General features: G+C 35.0%; 1 protein-coding gene and 1 long non-coding RNA gene across 9 annotated transcripts in view; both read right to left on the minus strand.

Moving 5' to 3' along the window:
• Positions 1–18,429, minus strand: part of CDH13 (cadherin 13) — a 489,849-nt gene that overhangs the window by 126,504 nt on the left and 344,916 nt on the right. The window lies entirely within an intron of this gene.
• On the minus strand, positions 1,467–18,422 carry LOC308176551. Its single transcript, XR_013938378.1, has 2 exons — positions 14,619–18,422; positions 1,467–14,385 (listed from the first exon to the last, which is right to left on the minus strand). It is a non-coding gene; the product is annotated as an uncharacterized lncRNA (long non-coding RNA).

An 18,429-nucleotide genomic window follows, 5' to 3' on the forward strand; every position in this document is an offset into this window, starting at 1 on the left:
CTTCAGCAGAGCTTTTTTCTTCTGTCTTTGCCTCTTGTATTACCTAAATGGGGCAACACACCAGCTTTTCCTCCAATAATCTCCTGGAAAACTACATGAATTCTTTATGTAACAAGTTATTTGTTCAGTTTAAGAATTATTCAGACTACACTGTCCAATGTTTATACATTTCACTTCCTTGTTTCAGTCTTGTTTCACAGATCTCAAATTATGACCAAAATTTCAGGTGGATGTATGTGCGTTTTATACTGAAATAACACCACTCCTATGCTGTGCATATGTTTGCATAACTACTGCCATCTTGAGTCAAGCTTGTAGATTCCTGCAGAGGCAGATAAATTCATCTACAAGGGAATTTCTTTGATTTGGATTTTCACTACAGTTGTCTTAAGGGCAAGCTATGTTGAATACATTTTCTTGTTTTACCTTAAGCCACTCAGACATGTTTTATATATTAACTTAATCTTACTGATTTAATAAATTTAGAGGATATTCTTATCTAACTATTGTATGAGCTGTAAAGCACACCTGATTTCCAGTAGTTGCAACATCCAAAACAACTTTTGCAACACCAAAACTACTCCTTTTGTAAATAACTAGGGGCTTTCTGGACTTGAGTATGATGGTTTAATATAAATGAGCACTACTCATAGAATAAAACAGCAAAAATAAACATAAAGCAAACATATAATTACATAAAGTATGACCTAAAATCGCTACATATTTGAAAATAATAGGTATTGCTTCAGTTGTCATTGTGTGTACTGTTTTTCAAGACCACACAACAATCACTCAAGTCTAGGCAGAAAATAAATCCCAAGTCTAGGAAGAAAATCAGCTCATTCTGACAGCTCAGTTAGATCTCAACCTAAGATTCACAGGTAAAGACTGCAGTCAAAGAGGTCTTTACCTACTCAGAACAGTCTATATATGTTCCACAGAAAATGCCATTATTGTCCATACTGCTCTTCAACCACTCAAATAGCTCTTCACAATAAACGAAGATACAGAATTTCTCATTTTCAGACTGCTCCTACAGAAATAGGATCTTTGTAAGGAGACACAACTCTAGAGTAGTCCTACCTCTGTTTAAGATTGTAATATAATATAGTCATGGCTTCCATATATGATGCTTATAAACTAATTGTATACAAAGAAATAGCAACAAAAAAGAAGGTGTTGATCTGCTAGGGCCTGTACCCACTTGATTTAAACCTGACATTTAATAAATTCCCATTTTGTTGAGGAATCCAAGATTTGAAAGACCTCATTTGGTAGGAAAATAAACATACTATACCCATGAACAGGAAAGCCATATCTAAGCCTGTGATCTGCGATAAGTGTTAAATATGCTTTTTCTAGGTAAATGATTTTCAAAGCTTTTCTGTTACTTCCTTATCTGCTAACACGCGTGTAAAAGGAACAGGTCAAGTGAACTACAGGTTACAGAGTAGAGTGTCTTCAGATGAAACACCTATTTGAACTTGCAAGAACCTAACATTCTGCATATCAAAAACAGATTAACTGAAAATGGATTTTGATATGATTAAAGGGGAAGTAATAAAATGTATTGCTGTCTTCCTCTTTCCATTAGCTCATTTTATATCCTTCATATCCTTTGTATTTGAAGTGCATGTCTTTGAGGAACATTTTTATGTAAATTATATTTTTAAAATATTACTTCCTCATTACTGATACCAGGTATATTGATATTATCACTCTATTGCCATTTACTTTTCATGAGATAGCTAGGATTAAGCCAATACAAATGAATGTGACATTCTGGTTGTCTAAAATGAGGTTCTTAAATCTTTCTTTAGCCACCTACGTGGAAAATAGTCTAATTTCAAAGGTGTCGATCAGTCCCCCCTCTTGGCAAAGTCAGTACTCTTAAAATGGATCCATTTTTTTTTAATGATTAAATATGGAGGAGGCCATCTCATTTCACCCATCTCTATTCTCACTTTCTCACTTTATTTGGAACTGCTTCACTGTTTTTGTTGTTTGTTTTTGTTTTTTAAAGGAGGTAAAGAAAGAGTTCCTTAATAGAAGACTTAAATAAATATTTACATTTAAAAATATGTTTAGATTTCAGAAAAGCTTGCACCTTGCTTAAGTTCAAAGTCTGGGACTAAAACCAAATTATTTGTGTCCATTTAGAGTGAGCAGATGTGAACAAGAGTAGTATGTCTATGAACAAATCTGGAAACATGATTTTTTGAGCTAACCGCCTGAAGCAATTTCTGAAGCAATTTTCTACAGAAGAGAAGAAGCTTAGATGACTCACAAAATCTAAAACAATGTGGATAAAATAACACTTCAAACCCTTTCTTGTTTCCATTCTTCTGCCATGCTTATATGTGTTGATTTGCATTTTTTTTCTGAAGCACTCAATTTATATCTTTTAGAAGACTTCAAAAGTCTGATGCTATCTAGAGAGATAGAGGAAAGTTTGTGCTAACTTTAAATAGCACCTTATTATATGAACATCTGGATATGCAGAAATGAACTGTTCTTCACTAAAGTCGTCAGAGTTCTTCAGAAATAGCACGGATGCATTTCACCTGTTTATTTTTCCATTGCATTCACTGGTATATTCCACACATCTGATGAACACTGATATCTACTGATTGCTCTATACTGTATATTCTTTAAATGCTTTTGTATGCCTTTTAAAAAAACATTCCTTTTGGATTACTCATTCTATGTTTTCGAAACCTTAAACACAGCAAAGTTATGCATGAAGATTGAAAACTAAGTATTTCTAATTCCACGCTAGAAAATTTCTCAATTTACATCAAAATGCATCTTTAAGAAACATCTCTAAGTGTAGGAAAGGAAGTATCTTGAACCATGAGTACTTTGCCCATTAAGTATTTTTTGTTTGTTTGTTTGTTTGTTTTTTAAGCATATACATAAGTGTTGTTGGGTTCTTTTCCTATTCCACTCCAAATTTATACATTTGATAATTTATATAGGATATTTATTTCATAGTTTACTCAGGAAATAGTCCTGGCTATTTTTCTTTATCCAGTTTCCTTCCTTTACCCATAAATAAAATAGATACAAGTGAACTACCCAAAATTCTAACTCAACATGCTATTTTTTGTGCTTCACTGTCTTCAACAAATTTCCCTATCTTTCCTTCTCTTCACAGGCTTTTTGCCCCATAGTGTTGCTCAGATGTATTCCAGGGTGGTAAATTGACCAATGTTTTATTACAGCATTAATACATTTCCAACTCCTCATGGTTTCTTTAGATTTTTTTAATTTAGCTTCACTGCTGTTGAAAACTTAAAAAAATATATATTATTTTCTAAAATATATGTTTGTTTGTTGAGAAAGAAATTCATCAGAAGGTGAGAGCCACTGAAAAGATATTATTTACCACACTAGAGCTTTAGAAGAAAAAGGCAAATAAGTAGAAACAGAAGAGAAAATAGCTTTAAGATAAATAGTCAAAAGCCAATCTTTTTTATTCTGTCATCATCCATCCAGTTATTATTTTTAGATATAAATTTCTAATGCACCAGCTACCACAATATTCTATTGCCAAACACACAAGGATTAGCAGAGAAATAAATCAGCGTGCCACCAGCACAGGAGTTTCTGGTCCTCCCAAAGAGACAATTATACCTAAGAAAGATTGTTTCCAAAGATGGATTGCCCAGAAAAAGGTAGATGGGTAGACAGGCAATTTGAGGTTTTCCTTACTACAGAGAAAGACTGAACAAAGAGATAAATCTTAGTTGTGCTTTTCTTCGTCAGCCTCTGCCAACATCAGCATGCATTTCACTGTAGAATTTTGGAAGAGAAATGCAGAAATGGATGGGTTTTGCATTATAGTTAGGTCCCAGCCAAGCAACTTGAGAAGGGTATTCAACTACAAAAGAAATAAAATAAAATGGAATAGCGATAGCAGCTAGATGTGCTCTTAATTCATTTTATTTAGGAACCAGATGGATGCAGACAGTAGCAGGAGAAATGTTCATGAATCTTTTACAAGTAGACAAAAAAAAGTCATAAATTATGTGACTGATTGAGGATCTTTGGAGATGAAGCATTGTCTTTTATCTGGCTAAGCATGTGGTTACTTTTTTCTGTTATGACAGAGATTGCTATTAGATAATATAATCCACGTACCACAGAAATAAAAGCTCTGTGTTCTTCCAAGTTTCAGATGTCCGCTGAGTTGAAGGCCAAAAGGAAGAAGAAAATCCTAGAATTATTTTCAACTGCCAACTTGAATTCATGTGACTGAGATTTTGCATATATATAGCCATATATTTCCAGATGTTTGTACAATAGTGAAGCTGCAGAACAGTATTCTGGGGATAGGAAATGATTATGCAAAGCAGAATTTCCTTTTTTCACCAACATTTCCTGTGAAGCTTTTATGAGGTAGTTAATCAGAGTTGTCACCTACTCCTTATGCCCAAGAGGAGTGGGCTCATGATATCTAATTTATGCTCTTATGCATAGTCATTCTGGATTGCCATATCTCCATCAGCGAAAAGAAACGAGCATTTGTAATGGACCACAAAACATGCCTGAGATCCAAATCTCCTTTCCTCATTGACTATAGAGGAGCACATCTTGTTTGAAAGCCTAAACTAGGTACAGTGAATCCCTCACAAATTGAACTACTTGCCACTCATTATTTTCTTCTCTGCTCATTACTGTCAGAATTCTTACACAAGTGATTATTCATTTCTTAGCCTTTACCTCCTATTTGCAACATGAATACTTATTCACCCACAAGTCTCAAATCAGGTACCATATCTTTGAGTGACTACTCTTATGCCCATATACGAATAGGAAATATATTTATAGGCAAAATGTTATAACACTTTCTCAGTTTTCTTCAATATTTATAACTGGGTAAAAAACATGTTTAAAATATTCTAGTATGTTTTCCACAGTGCATTGTATGATTTGTTTTAAAGATACTGTCTATTATTTTCTGAGATAGGCTGTGCAGAAAATAGGAAAGTGTTTAGAAAGTTACCTTTCTTACTACTATTTATTGAAACTTAGAATATTCTATTTGATCCATTACACTTATCAGTCATAGTCTGAATTATACTATATAATTTATCTTCTCTGGATAGGATTGAAAAAGACAGGCTTTGGTCCAACTAAAGCACAAGGCATCTTCTGCTTATCCATTTCCTCAAAATGTCATCTAAATTCTTAATTTATATTCCAAAATCTGTGTCAATTTTCTGTCTTCTATCTTCACGAAACAAAAATTACACATTTCTTCTGTCATTTCAGAGATGATGAAAAGAAAAACATATCTATTTTATCTATTAGAAACTAATATCCTCCGTTTAATTTATGCCTGCTCTGTTCAAGTAGGAGTAACTTACCAAGTCACTAAGATCATGGAATTATAAAATACAGAATCACTGTATATCCTGAGTTGGAAGGGACCCAACAAGCATCGTCACATCCAACTCCTGGCTCCACACAGGACCACCCAGAAAAATCAGCCCATATATATGTTGGAAAGTTCAAATGCTTCCTGAACTCTGACAGGCTTGCTACCATGACCACTTCCCCGGGGAGCCGGTTCCAGAGCTTTACCACCTTTCTAAGTGGAAGAGGAAAAAAAAAAAAAAAAAAAGAAACCCTTGGCCTCCCCAAAATAACACTGACATGTCAGCTCACATAATCAAACTCTTTGCCTCATTGGGAGGCTGATAATCTGAATATGAAATATAAAGTATGGGGAAACATAACTAGCTAATACACTGATACTAGTGGAAAGTACCTAACAAGAAAAAAGTTTCTTTTGAAACTTTTTGAACACAGGTATCCAGTATCCAGCTTTTCCAACTCAGAAAGGAAAACAGGACCTGCTTGACAGCTGAAAAAAAAGAAATACTGCTGATTTACACAGCTTTAAATCTTTATTTTGTTTTTAAAAGGTTACATCCTCTCTAAAATCAAGCTGTGACCCTCCATTTTATAGCTATTTTAGTAAAAGCTTGATTTAATTGTATCTATACCTTTCAATGTGATGCGATTGTTCTTTCACGTTGATGCATGACAGCCACAACAGTCATATTACATCACATTTTCCAATTAAAGACAAGCCACTAATAAAAATCTCAAAGAATTCTCAGCGGAGAAAACAAAAACAAAAACCAGCCCAAGACCCCCCAAACATTATGTATATATACTTATACAGATTTACACATTTATATAAATGGATATGTACATGGACAGTTCACAATTATTAGTTTAAGGATCTGTTAGCCACCAAGAAATACATTTTCAGTCAAGTCCTTTTCCCTACTTCAATACACCCAAAGAGAAATGAATTTGAAAGAATTCCTACCACCTAAAGACAGTTCTTAGTGTAGTCTCACCCACCCCTTAATGAATTAGGCAAGATGGAAAATTCACTGCAAGCTTGAGGCTATTGCTAGTGGAATTTTCTACTATGTAAGAAACAAATCCCTTTTCTCATTCCCTGGTGAAGAACTGCCATATTGTTTGTAATGATATAGCACTGAGAGCTTTTTTTTTTTTTTCAAGGTGGAAAGTGCCTTCAATTGTGTCATTCTGTACTTGGGAGGAAATCAATGCCCTTTACAGACAGCTGGAGCCCGGTACAGTGAATTCAGAGTGGTGGTACAATCTGGGATACATTACAACCGCTGCCCAGCAAGGTAAGTGTTTTCCAGCCTTATCTGCTGTTCTTCTGCTGGGTGACATGAAGCGTTACTCTTGAAGGTTTTGCTTTGTTGCTCATTTGTTTCAATTTATTTTTTTTTAAACAGTGCTGCACCAAAATTTTCAAATGTAAGCTTCATGTTGGATTTCTAAATAAGCCGTCAGGCATTACACATGCTTGAAAGAAGGAACAATTCACATCAATAAAACTATCCACATAAGTGACATAAATCACAAATCCAGGGGAGGATTACCCAGTGCAGGTGAGCTAAGGGAATGGCTCACGCATTCTTTTCACTGCTGTTTCACGTCCTGTCCTTCCACTCAAGCCACGTGGCTTCATCCTATTTCCCACATGACAGTATGGGGAGACTTTAGGCATTTCTATGAGCTGACTCAACTCAGGAACCCAGCAAGCTTCTGTTACTGGGTCAGTTTCTTGCTCAGTTAGTAAATGAGGTGATGGGAAGGTGGTTGGGCAGGCAGTCACATTACCTTTTCATGAGAGGGACCTGGCAGATCAGCCCACCCTGTCTCACCATTAAGCTGTTGCTGCAAGCACAGAAAAACCCAGCAGTTTCCAAAACTTTCTAACTGGACTGGGGCCTTTAGATTTCTCTTACAAAAACAGGTTTGAAAAACAATCTACTTGGAAGTGCTGAAATTTTCTAACTGAACCACATGGCTTGCTTCTCTGAACCTCTTACAACCATCTCTTTAGCCACATTGCTAAAAGCAATGCTTTTACCTATTGTTATCTGAAAGTGCTACCTTTAAAGTGGAGAGACGACAGGGTACAGAACCTGGTGATTATTTTTCCTTTGAGTCAAGAAGATGAAGCCTTAATGCTGTAATTTGGTTACGGTGAGAAATCAGAAGTCCAGCAAAAAGCCTTGCTATCTCTAATTCCCCTGTTCAGCTCTACAGTTGCCTTGGACCTGCTGCAAAGTCTGCCACAAGAATCAAGGGAGATGACTTTTCACTTACCTTGAAAAAGGCTAAATCAGACTTATATTATCAGCACAGCTTTTACTGTCTTTCTCTTGTATTCTCAAACATTTAATGACATTAATGGAAATCTTTGGACTTCTAGATACTAGAAGGTACATTTCCAATACATTTCTCTGAAAAATGTCACCTATTTCAGCGTTTAACATCTACCACTTGTAATTAATTTAAAAGATGGAAATACTTTAGGGAATTCTAGAGGAAATTTGTCTCTTTGGTTTGTCTCTAAATTTTATAGTTTATCAAGGACACATTAACGAAAGTGCAGACATGATTCAGAAATTTCTAAAACAACAGAGATTAAGGGAAAGAAAGGTAATACAAACAACAGAATTTCTGCCACTTCTTACGGGTGAAACAGCATTTTGGTGTCTCAGAACAAGCTTTTCCCTCAAGTCACTCTTCCTGCCCAGGACTTTCATGCATGCAGTTAAGTGCCAATGCTGAAGTAAATGTCAAAGTAGCAACTGCCTCAATCCTATATTTTTTCTAATAATCCCACATAGTCTTTTTATTACTATGCAGACCTATTTACTCTCTAAAGTGCAGCTTCCACTGAACTATTACCTAGATAGTTATTTAGAGCTGCATTCCTGTACCTTCTGTTGTTTCACTGTCTGGTGACAGCTGAATCATATGTTAAAAAAACATATATGTCAATCCAGAAATAATGCTGAAGTGAGATATTAGAGCAAACACCTACATTTGATCCCTACAGGCTGGCTCACGCTGTCTCAGCATTGAAAGCCACCGTCTATGATGGTCATGGCATGAGTGCCATTGTCCTCTGTGAAATTTAGATTAAGTTATTAATAGGAGAAACTCAAAGGCCTGAAAGCTGAAAACGAAAGTATATTGGAAGAAAATTTAATTACGATCTTTTAGTTCATTAACAGACTGTGGAATGAGTGTAAATGAACTTACAGGGCTATAGAGACTTGTGCCTCCCATAAGACTATGACTCCATAACTTTTCTTCAACATTTTTAAAAGTGAAATTCAGCAGTAACCTTAAACTGAACTGAAACAGCATATCTAATTTTTACAGTCTAGTTACTGCTAATATCAAGTATTCATTTCTCCCAACAAGCAGGTAACTATAGCAACAAACACAACATGAATGTATGCAAAGGTGCTGAGGAACAACAAAAAAAAAAAGGTAAAAATCTTTACGTTTATCTTACTACTTTTAATTATTTTCTCAAATCTTTTAACTGTTTAACCTTCTTTAGAATTACCAGTACAGCTGTCAACTGTTTAAAATATCTGGAAATGATTAATTTAGTAAAATAATATGGAGACACTGAACAACTTCTGTACACACACTAGAAGAATTCCATTCCTCTCTGAAAACTGCAATCAAAAATAATTTCCAATTAAAATACTTTCTGACAAGAAGAAGAAAATTAATTTAAATTTTAGCTGTAGGACGAAAGGAGAATGAGCAACGTCATGTTTCATTTTCTTCAGCCTGTCACTTCAATTCTCTTTTGAGGAAGACTTATTTTCAGATGATATAATTACAATCCCGAAATGGCAGTTTTAAATATACATGACAGATGTTTATTAAATTGATGTACATTTGGAATAAAATTTCCTTTCCTCCTCTTCACTGCAGACGCAAAGGCCAGATTCTAGGGTCTCTCTCTGTTGCAGCCCCTTAAATCTGAAATATTTTCTTGATTGTCCGTAGAAATATCCCACATTTTAAAGATTAGAACTCCTCTTCCCTCCACTACCACCCCACGTATCCCACTTCATCTGCAGTGTGCACGTTGCCTGGCCTGTCTAAGCATGCTTTCAAACTTTACACAAGGCAACATCCTAGTACAAATACTAGGACAAGTTGTGGTCCGTTTTTCTAAAAATTATTAAATAAGTATTGTCAGGCAACGTAGTCTAAAAACATATGTAGTATGTCAAAAAAACAAAAGCCAACATTCATAAATACTGCTCCATGATACCATCAACGCACAAGGCAGAATTCATATTTTAGATGGAGGTATATATTTAAAAATGGTAGTATAATATGGCAGTAACTTAAAGTATTTACAAATCACTTTTCTGAGTGAGCAGTATCTTCACTTAGGAATGATTTATATATGTGGTCCTGAAGGCATCAGCTTATACTTGGTCTGCAGGGAGAATGATGCTTTATAGATTCCCTCTCAAGAAAATCAACCTTCACCCCCCCCTTCTTTTTTTGTTTTTGCCTTGAAAAACAAAATTCCATGCTACAAGATGGACCAAATTAAAGATGTCAAAAGCAAAACAGAAAAAAGTAATAAGCGAAACTGAATTATATGCATAAAAGGCAGAATTTTTATACTGGCAGAATTCAGTGATCATCCAGCAAGAGAAAAAAGAAAAAAATATCATATAGAGAACTTTCATAACCATATCAAAAAAAGAACATAATGCATGTAAAGACTAGCCCTTCAGTAGTAAGTTGACCTTTTTTCTACAGTAATCAACCATGTGATTACATAGCTTCATTTAAGCTTTAGATTATGAGCTTCTGAAATGTTTATATACACATAATATGAGGTGGTTTTGTTGTATGCTTTTGGGGTTTTGTTGCCTTTTTTTTTTTTTTCTTTTAAACTTTGAATACAATTCTATATATTTCAATAGTACAGACTGAGGACTATTGGATGCTGACAACTAAATAGAGAAATGCCACCTAATCCTTCACAGAAACCAAAATAATACAATTACACTGTGAGGAAAAGCTAAAAATACATATATAAATTCATGTTACTTTTTAATTACATACTCCAGAACAAGGATAGGTGCAACTAGGCAGAATTTGGAGAGAGAGTATTTTCTGACTGATGGTATTAAGATAAAATCTTCTACAAAAAAACATACTTTAATTAATTTTTCCTACATACATTCTAAAAATAGAAAGTCCTAAAAACACAAGAAATGCAATGGGGACATGGAATCTAGACCCAAACCACAATTTTATAACTAGATTCTTCTGGGTAATAATTCTTAATCTAAGACTTTTCTTAGTTTTCTCTTGGGAACACGACCATTGTGTAATCTTAATTTCTGGCACTGGATAATACTCTCTCTTGCCAGGATGTTAATACAGATGCAAATACTTTTTTGTGAATTTACAATATAGGGGCTAGGTGCTACCTGGGGTATGTCTTGTAGAGAAATTACTAAGCATTCTAAAAGTACTAGTATTTGGTGCAAAAACCAAACTTAAGATCGAAAACAGAAGTATTTTTTCAAGCAGATTTTTTTTTTTAACTGCAGTATATCACTACTTTTACAACAACGAGTTCATATTATCCAGACAGCAAAACCAGTCTACAAACTAGGGATATTTGCAGGAAAAGAGGGTTTGTTGAGATTGATAGACATTTCTACCTTTTGTAGTCATATTCCTCAGCCCTAAGAAAGACTGAAAGACATGGGAAGTGTGCATATTTCAGATTTGCCTCATCTTTTGGCCCTTCTATTCTCTTTTTTAAGCTGACATTGACCCAGACATCTACAAAACACATGGTATGCCACTAATCTGGATTTTGTTCTATCATCTTTTGTAGATGAACTTCAGCTACCATTGGACCCTCTGTACTTGTAAAACACACACCAGCATTTAGCAGTAATTTACAATCTCTTTCTGCAAAATCTATTACTTGAAGGTTTTTTGTTTGGTTGGTTTTAAAGGTACACCACTTTCTTCTCTCCTCTCTTAGTCATTTGACACACTGGGATTTCAATATCTGAACATTTATAGAGCTAATATTCCTTTCCATTTTTTAAATAAAGAAACTCTAGCCAAAAAGATAACATACATCAGTTATCAGCCTCTATTCAAAGTACTTGGGAAGCTGTTATCATGCCTTGTGCCACTCTTAGTAAATGCCTTGAAGATGATATTTTAAAATATTTCTGCAATGTATCAGAGTCAGAGAAACTCATGATATTTAGATGAGTGGCATGTCTAGAGGATCAGCAAATCTGCCACAGATATCAACACCAAAAACTCTAAGCCAAACATGAGACAATGCAGAAAACTGCACATTTGAAAAATTATATTCACATCTTCTTCCGGAAAATATTGAGCTTTCCCAGAAAGCAAGTTATTTTAGGAGTATGTTTTTTCAAATGATGCTTGGAGTCATCAATAGTTGAGAGTAGTTGAGAAACACCTGTTTTTCCAACTATGGCAAAAAATACATGATCAGAGGAATGAAACGCCAGTAGCCTACCAAAGAATTAAATCCAAGATCCTCATGAAGAGCTGGACATGTTCTTTTTCTTTCCTTAGCATCATAGAGAAACTCAGAAAAAGAAGTAGAAAAAGCCATATTTACTGGCATCAGAAAACATAGTATAAGGAAAGCATTAATTAAGGGTAAAAGAATGAATGCCTTTTTATCTTGTATTTTAAGTGGAAAAGAAATATTAGATATTGCTATATCTGTCACTAAAAAAAAAAACCAAAAACATAAAACTATAGAAACTGAGGTCCAGCTATAAGGTAAAGGTGTGCAAGTAGGAATGTCAGAGAAGACAAGACAAAATGATACAATTATTCCAACTCAGAGCTGGTAGGCTCCAAGGTATAAATTTTCCTACAACCACTGTAAATATGAATATTTTAGAGGTTAATACGAAGATCAAATGTGGAATGCATTTGCTGAAAAGATTAATATCTTTTCATTAAAACTGAGGGTGTGCTGTTGGTTCAGCATTTGCATTTAGATCGAGTAAGTAATAAGTATATTGACTGCTTAAGACACATATCTCCAAAATGGAAAATATGGATGAAGAGGATAGCGTCCATCAGCAGAAGTGGAGAAGGTTTTTCTGTTTTCTACTGCTCTCCCTTCAGAGAACTTAAGCCCTATTAACAAGAACACTGATTTACTTATCACAGCAGAACTGGTTGAATACTGTAAAGAACATTTATGCAAGCATTCATTCCTTCATGCAACCAGTGTATTGGTGAATATGTATCAGCAGACTGGCATTGACTTGAATTGTAAGCCAATGTACAGTCATTCATCAATGTATGGACAGGAACGGGTATTTGCTAGTTGTTACAGACTTTTGTTGTTGTTGTTGCAGTTGTTTAAAGCTGAGTCATCCAGATAAGCGAGAGCCTCAGCCTGCTATGACATGATTACAAGTAGTCTACATAAACATCAGCAGGACAGGCTAGTGTAACTCCAGGTTTCTCGTGGTTTATAGCATAAAGCTATCAGCTCCAGGTTTTCAAGTAATAAAGAGAGGGACAGGTATATATGATGCAAATAATGATATTTAGATGCACCAAGATTGATTCAAAAGGTTAAAAACGTAGGAAATGCTTGCTGGAGTGGTGCCATGGCTTTGCACAGGCACATTGAGTGTCAGTCTCACTGGAGAACTCACATTTATTTAACAGACTCCAGCCCAGGGTTTCTCAGAATCACAGAATACTTGAATTATTTTTCTTGAGAAGAGTTTTTAAAAACATATATGACATCATACAGTCCACCACAAAGCAGATATCTCAAACTATTTCTTAACTTTAAACCAAATTAAACACAGCAGTTCCTATCAAAAGCATATTACTCCTCAAACTGTGAGAAGTAAATATTTCACTTAACTGTGGTGACAACAGTCTTATAATACTATAGGCACGCAAAATTTATACAAATCATACAGCTATTTTCCTACAGAGCAAGGGTCTGTAACACTGGCAAAACAGCATTGTGGGTAAGCAGAAAAACTTATTACTGTTCCATAAAAGAAATTTAAGAGCTGGTTCTACATTGTACAAGGGTTTTCTCCTCCTATGAACAAGAAGTATTATTTTTCTTTCACTGCAGGGAAGTGTCACTTTGAAATGGACTCTCTGTCCCTAAAATACAAAACTCAGGACACTTTCTCAAGGTTCCTTTCATTTTGAACCAACCCCCCCCCCCCCCCCCCCAACACACATACCTTTTTTGTGCTCTATTTGGGATCATTTAGACCACACACTTTGGTAGAGGGCATACTTCTCTGAATCTATGAATCAAATGTGTTCTCCAATGGATATCTGGAGGTATAATTTGCCCCCTAACACTCTTCAATCTTTATCTCTGACACATTCAAGGATGCCTACCTAGCTCTCTCAAGAATACAATGCTCATTAATCTTCAAAAATATGTCCTTACCTGCCTTCTGAAAACGAAAATGGATGTTCTTGAATAAACTAACAGAGATGTGCTGCAAACCCTGAGGATCATGCACTTTTGGAAAAAATTTTGAATGTGAAAAAACTATAAATGAAAATAAGCTGGTAGATTCAGGCCATATAAATTCTGCATGGTGCTGAGTTTTTCTTTGAAGGCTTGAAGCACTCTCAGCTTCCCTCAGCAGATGTCAATAGGAATCAAAAGCACTCAGAAGTTGATATAATGTGGGATTCTTACATACACTTTTTCTGCATGTTAGAGAGTACGACCTTGTTGTTTAACACTTTTGTAGGTGATATTATACAATGGAAATAACTCCAAAGCACTCAGTGTCACCCATCTGTGCTAATTTAAACTTTTATTCAAACTTGTTAAGCAATCAAGAACCATGTCCAATTACTAGTAGAGTTGCTGGAAAATTCTAATTCATGAAAACTGGATCCGGCTGTAAGATGTATTTTCTCACTTCACAAAATTTTGAAACTGTGTCATATCTTACATACCTTGTAAATAATTAAAACAAAACAAACAATTAAAACAAATAAAATAAAACAGCTAGGTTGGAGATCTGAAAATGGACATGCAACCCAAAGAAAAGACCTGAGAATACTTTTCTATTTCTACATAGTATAGAAAGAAAGCAACCCTAAAGACAGTGAAGTGACTTTCACATTACATATTCCTTCTGCTGCCTTATGCATGTAACATTCATAGAGTGTATGAAGAAGTCACTTACCACACCTGAAAGCATTCCCATCTCCATACTCTCAATTTATCAAGACACCTAATAACTGTTAAGTCACAGAAAAAGAAATTTCAAAGGCTTGTAGAACTTTAACAAAATTCATTTTGAACTGATCCTCTACAGCTAAAGGAACAGATGCAGCCTGAGGTTCATCAGAAAGTTCATCTTTTTTTTTTCCTTTAATTATTATTTTCTTGAAAAAGCATCTATTTAGAATTCATTTTCAATCCTTAAGTATCCAGAAAAAAAAAAAAAGAAAAAAGTTTGACTTGATTTTTATCTCCTTATATTTATTGTTAGTCTAGATGTTTACTTATGAATGCTGAGATTCTCCCATACATATTTAATCAGAAATAAAAACTGATGCCCACGCTTTGCTTTACTTTAGGGTAAATACCTTTGGTTTGATTCTTTGCACTGAAACAAGAATTTCTGAGGCTTTATCATGCCAACTCCTATGAAAACACTTAAGCATAAAAAAATAATATGGACTGTAGAGTATGTTCAAACGTACCAGACAGTGAGATGTAGATACAAGGCATCTTCCACTACACAATAAACCCGGTTTCCTGTTTTCTCTGATACACAAACATGGAACTGATTATACTATAAATAAATAAATAAGCAACACAAAACACAACACAAAATTTACATGCTGTTAGTTTGTCTTAAATGAAATGGAAAGTTTCCCAAAAACATCAAAATCCAAGTGGTAGTTAAAATTACAAAAAGAGATGGAGAACTTGTAACTTCAATCGGTGTCTTAGCATAATTTAAAACAGTTTATATCAGCCTCTGGTGCATATAGATATGATTAATGCAAAACAATTTTCACCTTCTCTATGTCCATCCTTGAGAAACTTCTACTTTAATGCAGCTTCTCATTTGGTGTCTAAGGCTAATACAGTTTTAAACAGTACATGTCCTAGGAACAACTGAAGATAATCCCGTTTTGACTAGTAATAGCTTTTTTATGATTCATACAGAAAATAAATACAGCTAGCAAAAGGCAGAAAAATTACAGGCAGTTGACCTAACTTGTAGTTTAAGTAAAATCTAGGAGAAGCTGCTGGTTTGAATTGGCAGTCACAATGCTTCAGATTCACCAGAACCCATTTTTTCAGATTCTGAAACTGTGGAATTCCCCAGCATCAATCGTCCCCCATGGAAAAACTATGTGCATCTTCATGAGCTACACCTACTTACCTGCAAACAATGCTGACTGAAATCACAATCATCAAAAAGGAGCAGCTGAGTTGTTCACATTCATTTGCTTTTCCAAAGAGGCAATGGAAAACTTAAACAACTTGCTGTTCTGCATCTGTATCTACTGTAATATGTTATATGCTGAGATACTGACAAAAGAACGGTAGGAAATGAGGAGGACAAGGAAAACTGTTCCTCACAGCTGTTCACTGATACTGTTTCATGGGGTCTTTGCCCATCCATTCTTTAATGCCTCTATATACATTTTTTGTCCTCTGTTGTTATACCTACTTGCAAGGTTTTCAGAGAAAATACCATTTCTTTGTCCCATGTTTCTAATGATGCACTTCATAGAAGGTTGTGATAAAGCCTTTAAGAACTATAAAGGTTCATCAGAGGCATATATAATATAATAAGGCACGAATATCATCTGATATTCTACACAGGAAGGGCAACCCAGCTTTTCAGCAAACCTGGGAATCACTTCTCCAAGCTTGGTGACATGCACACACCTTATCCCTAAGCAGTAGCTGGACAGAGATATTCTCCTTGAGATGTAACTCTTGTCTGTCTGTACCTGAGGCAGACAATACTTTTACAATAATTCAATTTCACGAGCTACATAGAAATACATAGAATTATTTATAGTATCAAGATTATGTTGGTAACCAGAATTGTTCAGAACAGGATCATTAGGCCACTTGTCCCTGAAAATTATTATTCCGATTTAAAATAGGTGATGTACATCTTTGCATATGAATGGTAAACTCTAGAGATCCAAAAGGGGAGGTATGTCTACTAGTTCCTATACAAGCAGGAAGGGAGGGAAATGGCTGAACCCACAAAGATGACAGAAGACAATACAACAACTTGAAGTAATAAGAAACTTGCTTTTTACCAAGTCTTTCACTTGACAAGTCAGTATTAGACTGGTCTTTAACGGCAGATAATGCTTGTTTTTGTTGTTAAAATTTTACACAGCTCGCCCCACATTTTGACTCATAAACAATTCAGAATGTGTTGCAACAATAAAAATTACTTTGCAGTTTCAACAGGACAGCAGTTTGCCATGTCACCTTCAAAGTAAAGGTAACAAGTTGACTATTATTAAAAATCATGAAGAACTCAGATCTTACTCTCTGAATATACTACCCAGCTGTAATATCTGTTCGATTGAGGCCAGACTTCTTGTATGGAGACAGCATCATTATTTCATGAATCACCAGTGACCTTTGGAAGATACTAGGAAAAGCAGGCATGTTCATTCCCTTCCATTGATTTTCTAATTTTGAGTAAATTGGTTTAATCTGGGGAACGGTTATCTATTAGGAATAAAAATACCTAAAGTGACTTTAGAAAACAGTATAAAGCTTTTGAACTGAAACAATGAAGTTAGAAGCAAAACCTCAGGCAAAAAGGTAGTGATTATATACATCTTAATTTGGGCATGATTCTGTGGCCAGTCACACAAGTATGAAAGAACTGAAATTCCTCTGAACTTAAAAGACAGATCTAAAGGCCTAGATCTTAGTTTTACTGCAACGTGTCTGGAATATGTATTTTTTTTACCCATGAACTGTCTGATGTTGTAAAAAACTAAATAAAAATGACTCACCTAAAATGTATATGTGGTATGGGTATCGTTTTCACATGGTTAAAATAAGACATAACATGCTGAATATTGACAACATTGGATAGTCCTGTAACTAACCAACATAAAAGACCAGTTCAGTAAATCAGCACATACGCTCAAAATGAAACAAGGTTGAAGAGTGACAAGTTAAGATCTTTGGATTTCCTTGAAGCAAACTGCAAGGAAAGAACCTGGTCGCCTCCAGGAACCTAAGAGCACACAGGCCTACATAACTGAGAAAAGTGTTTATGTACAGAGTAACTGTTCTGGTCATCACTGTATTGGTTTCCAGATTTCATACACTATGATAACATCTGGATTTAGTTTATTCTCTTCTGAATCTAAAATTATCATACCTAAGTTTTCTTTATTATCAGTTCATGCTATCATTATGTTGATGATCAACAATAAACGTAGATTTCTGCATGATAGTAGCTCACCTCCAAGACACACGCAGACAATCTGTCCCTTTACTATTCCTTTCTTGTGTTTTCATGGGGTACTATGTTAAGTATTGGTACTAAGTTAATATTCCAATAAGTCTTCTCAATAAAAACAAAATTATAGAAAATGATTTAAAGCACTAAACTGTAACAATCTCATAGCAAGCTACACACACAATTAGGTCTTTTTTGTTCTTAATTTGCTTTTTTTGTTGTTGCTGTTTGCTGCCAAACAGTCAGTTGGTAATTTTAGTTTGAATTCCATTTATTCCTGGGATCTTTGCTCTCATCATCCAACACTAGAAGTCTTGCCCAGCAATGATGAACTTTTAGATTTATAAATAGTGATCACAGAACGTACCTTCTTATGCCAAAATAAGAAATTAACAAAACTCTGTAAAAGACTCCTCAAAGTTAATCATCCCAACCCCCATCCCCAACAATACTCTTGAACATTTCCTAATATCACAGGAGATTATAGGTGTGAACATTAAAATATCATCTGGTGATAGGAAACTTA

The sequence above is a fragment of the Anser brachyrhynchus genome (assembly GCF_964034855.1).
Source record: "Anser brachyrhynchus genome assembly, chromosome: 12".
Taxonomy (NCBI): domain Eukaryota; kingdom Metazoa; phylum Chordata; class Aves; order Anseriformes; family Anatidae; genus Anser; species Anser brachyrhynchus.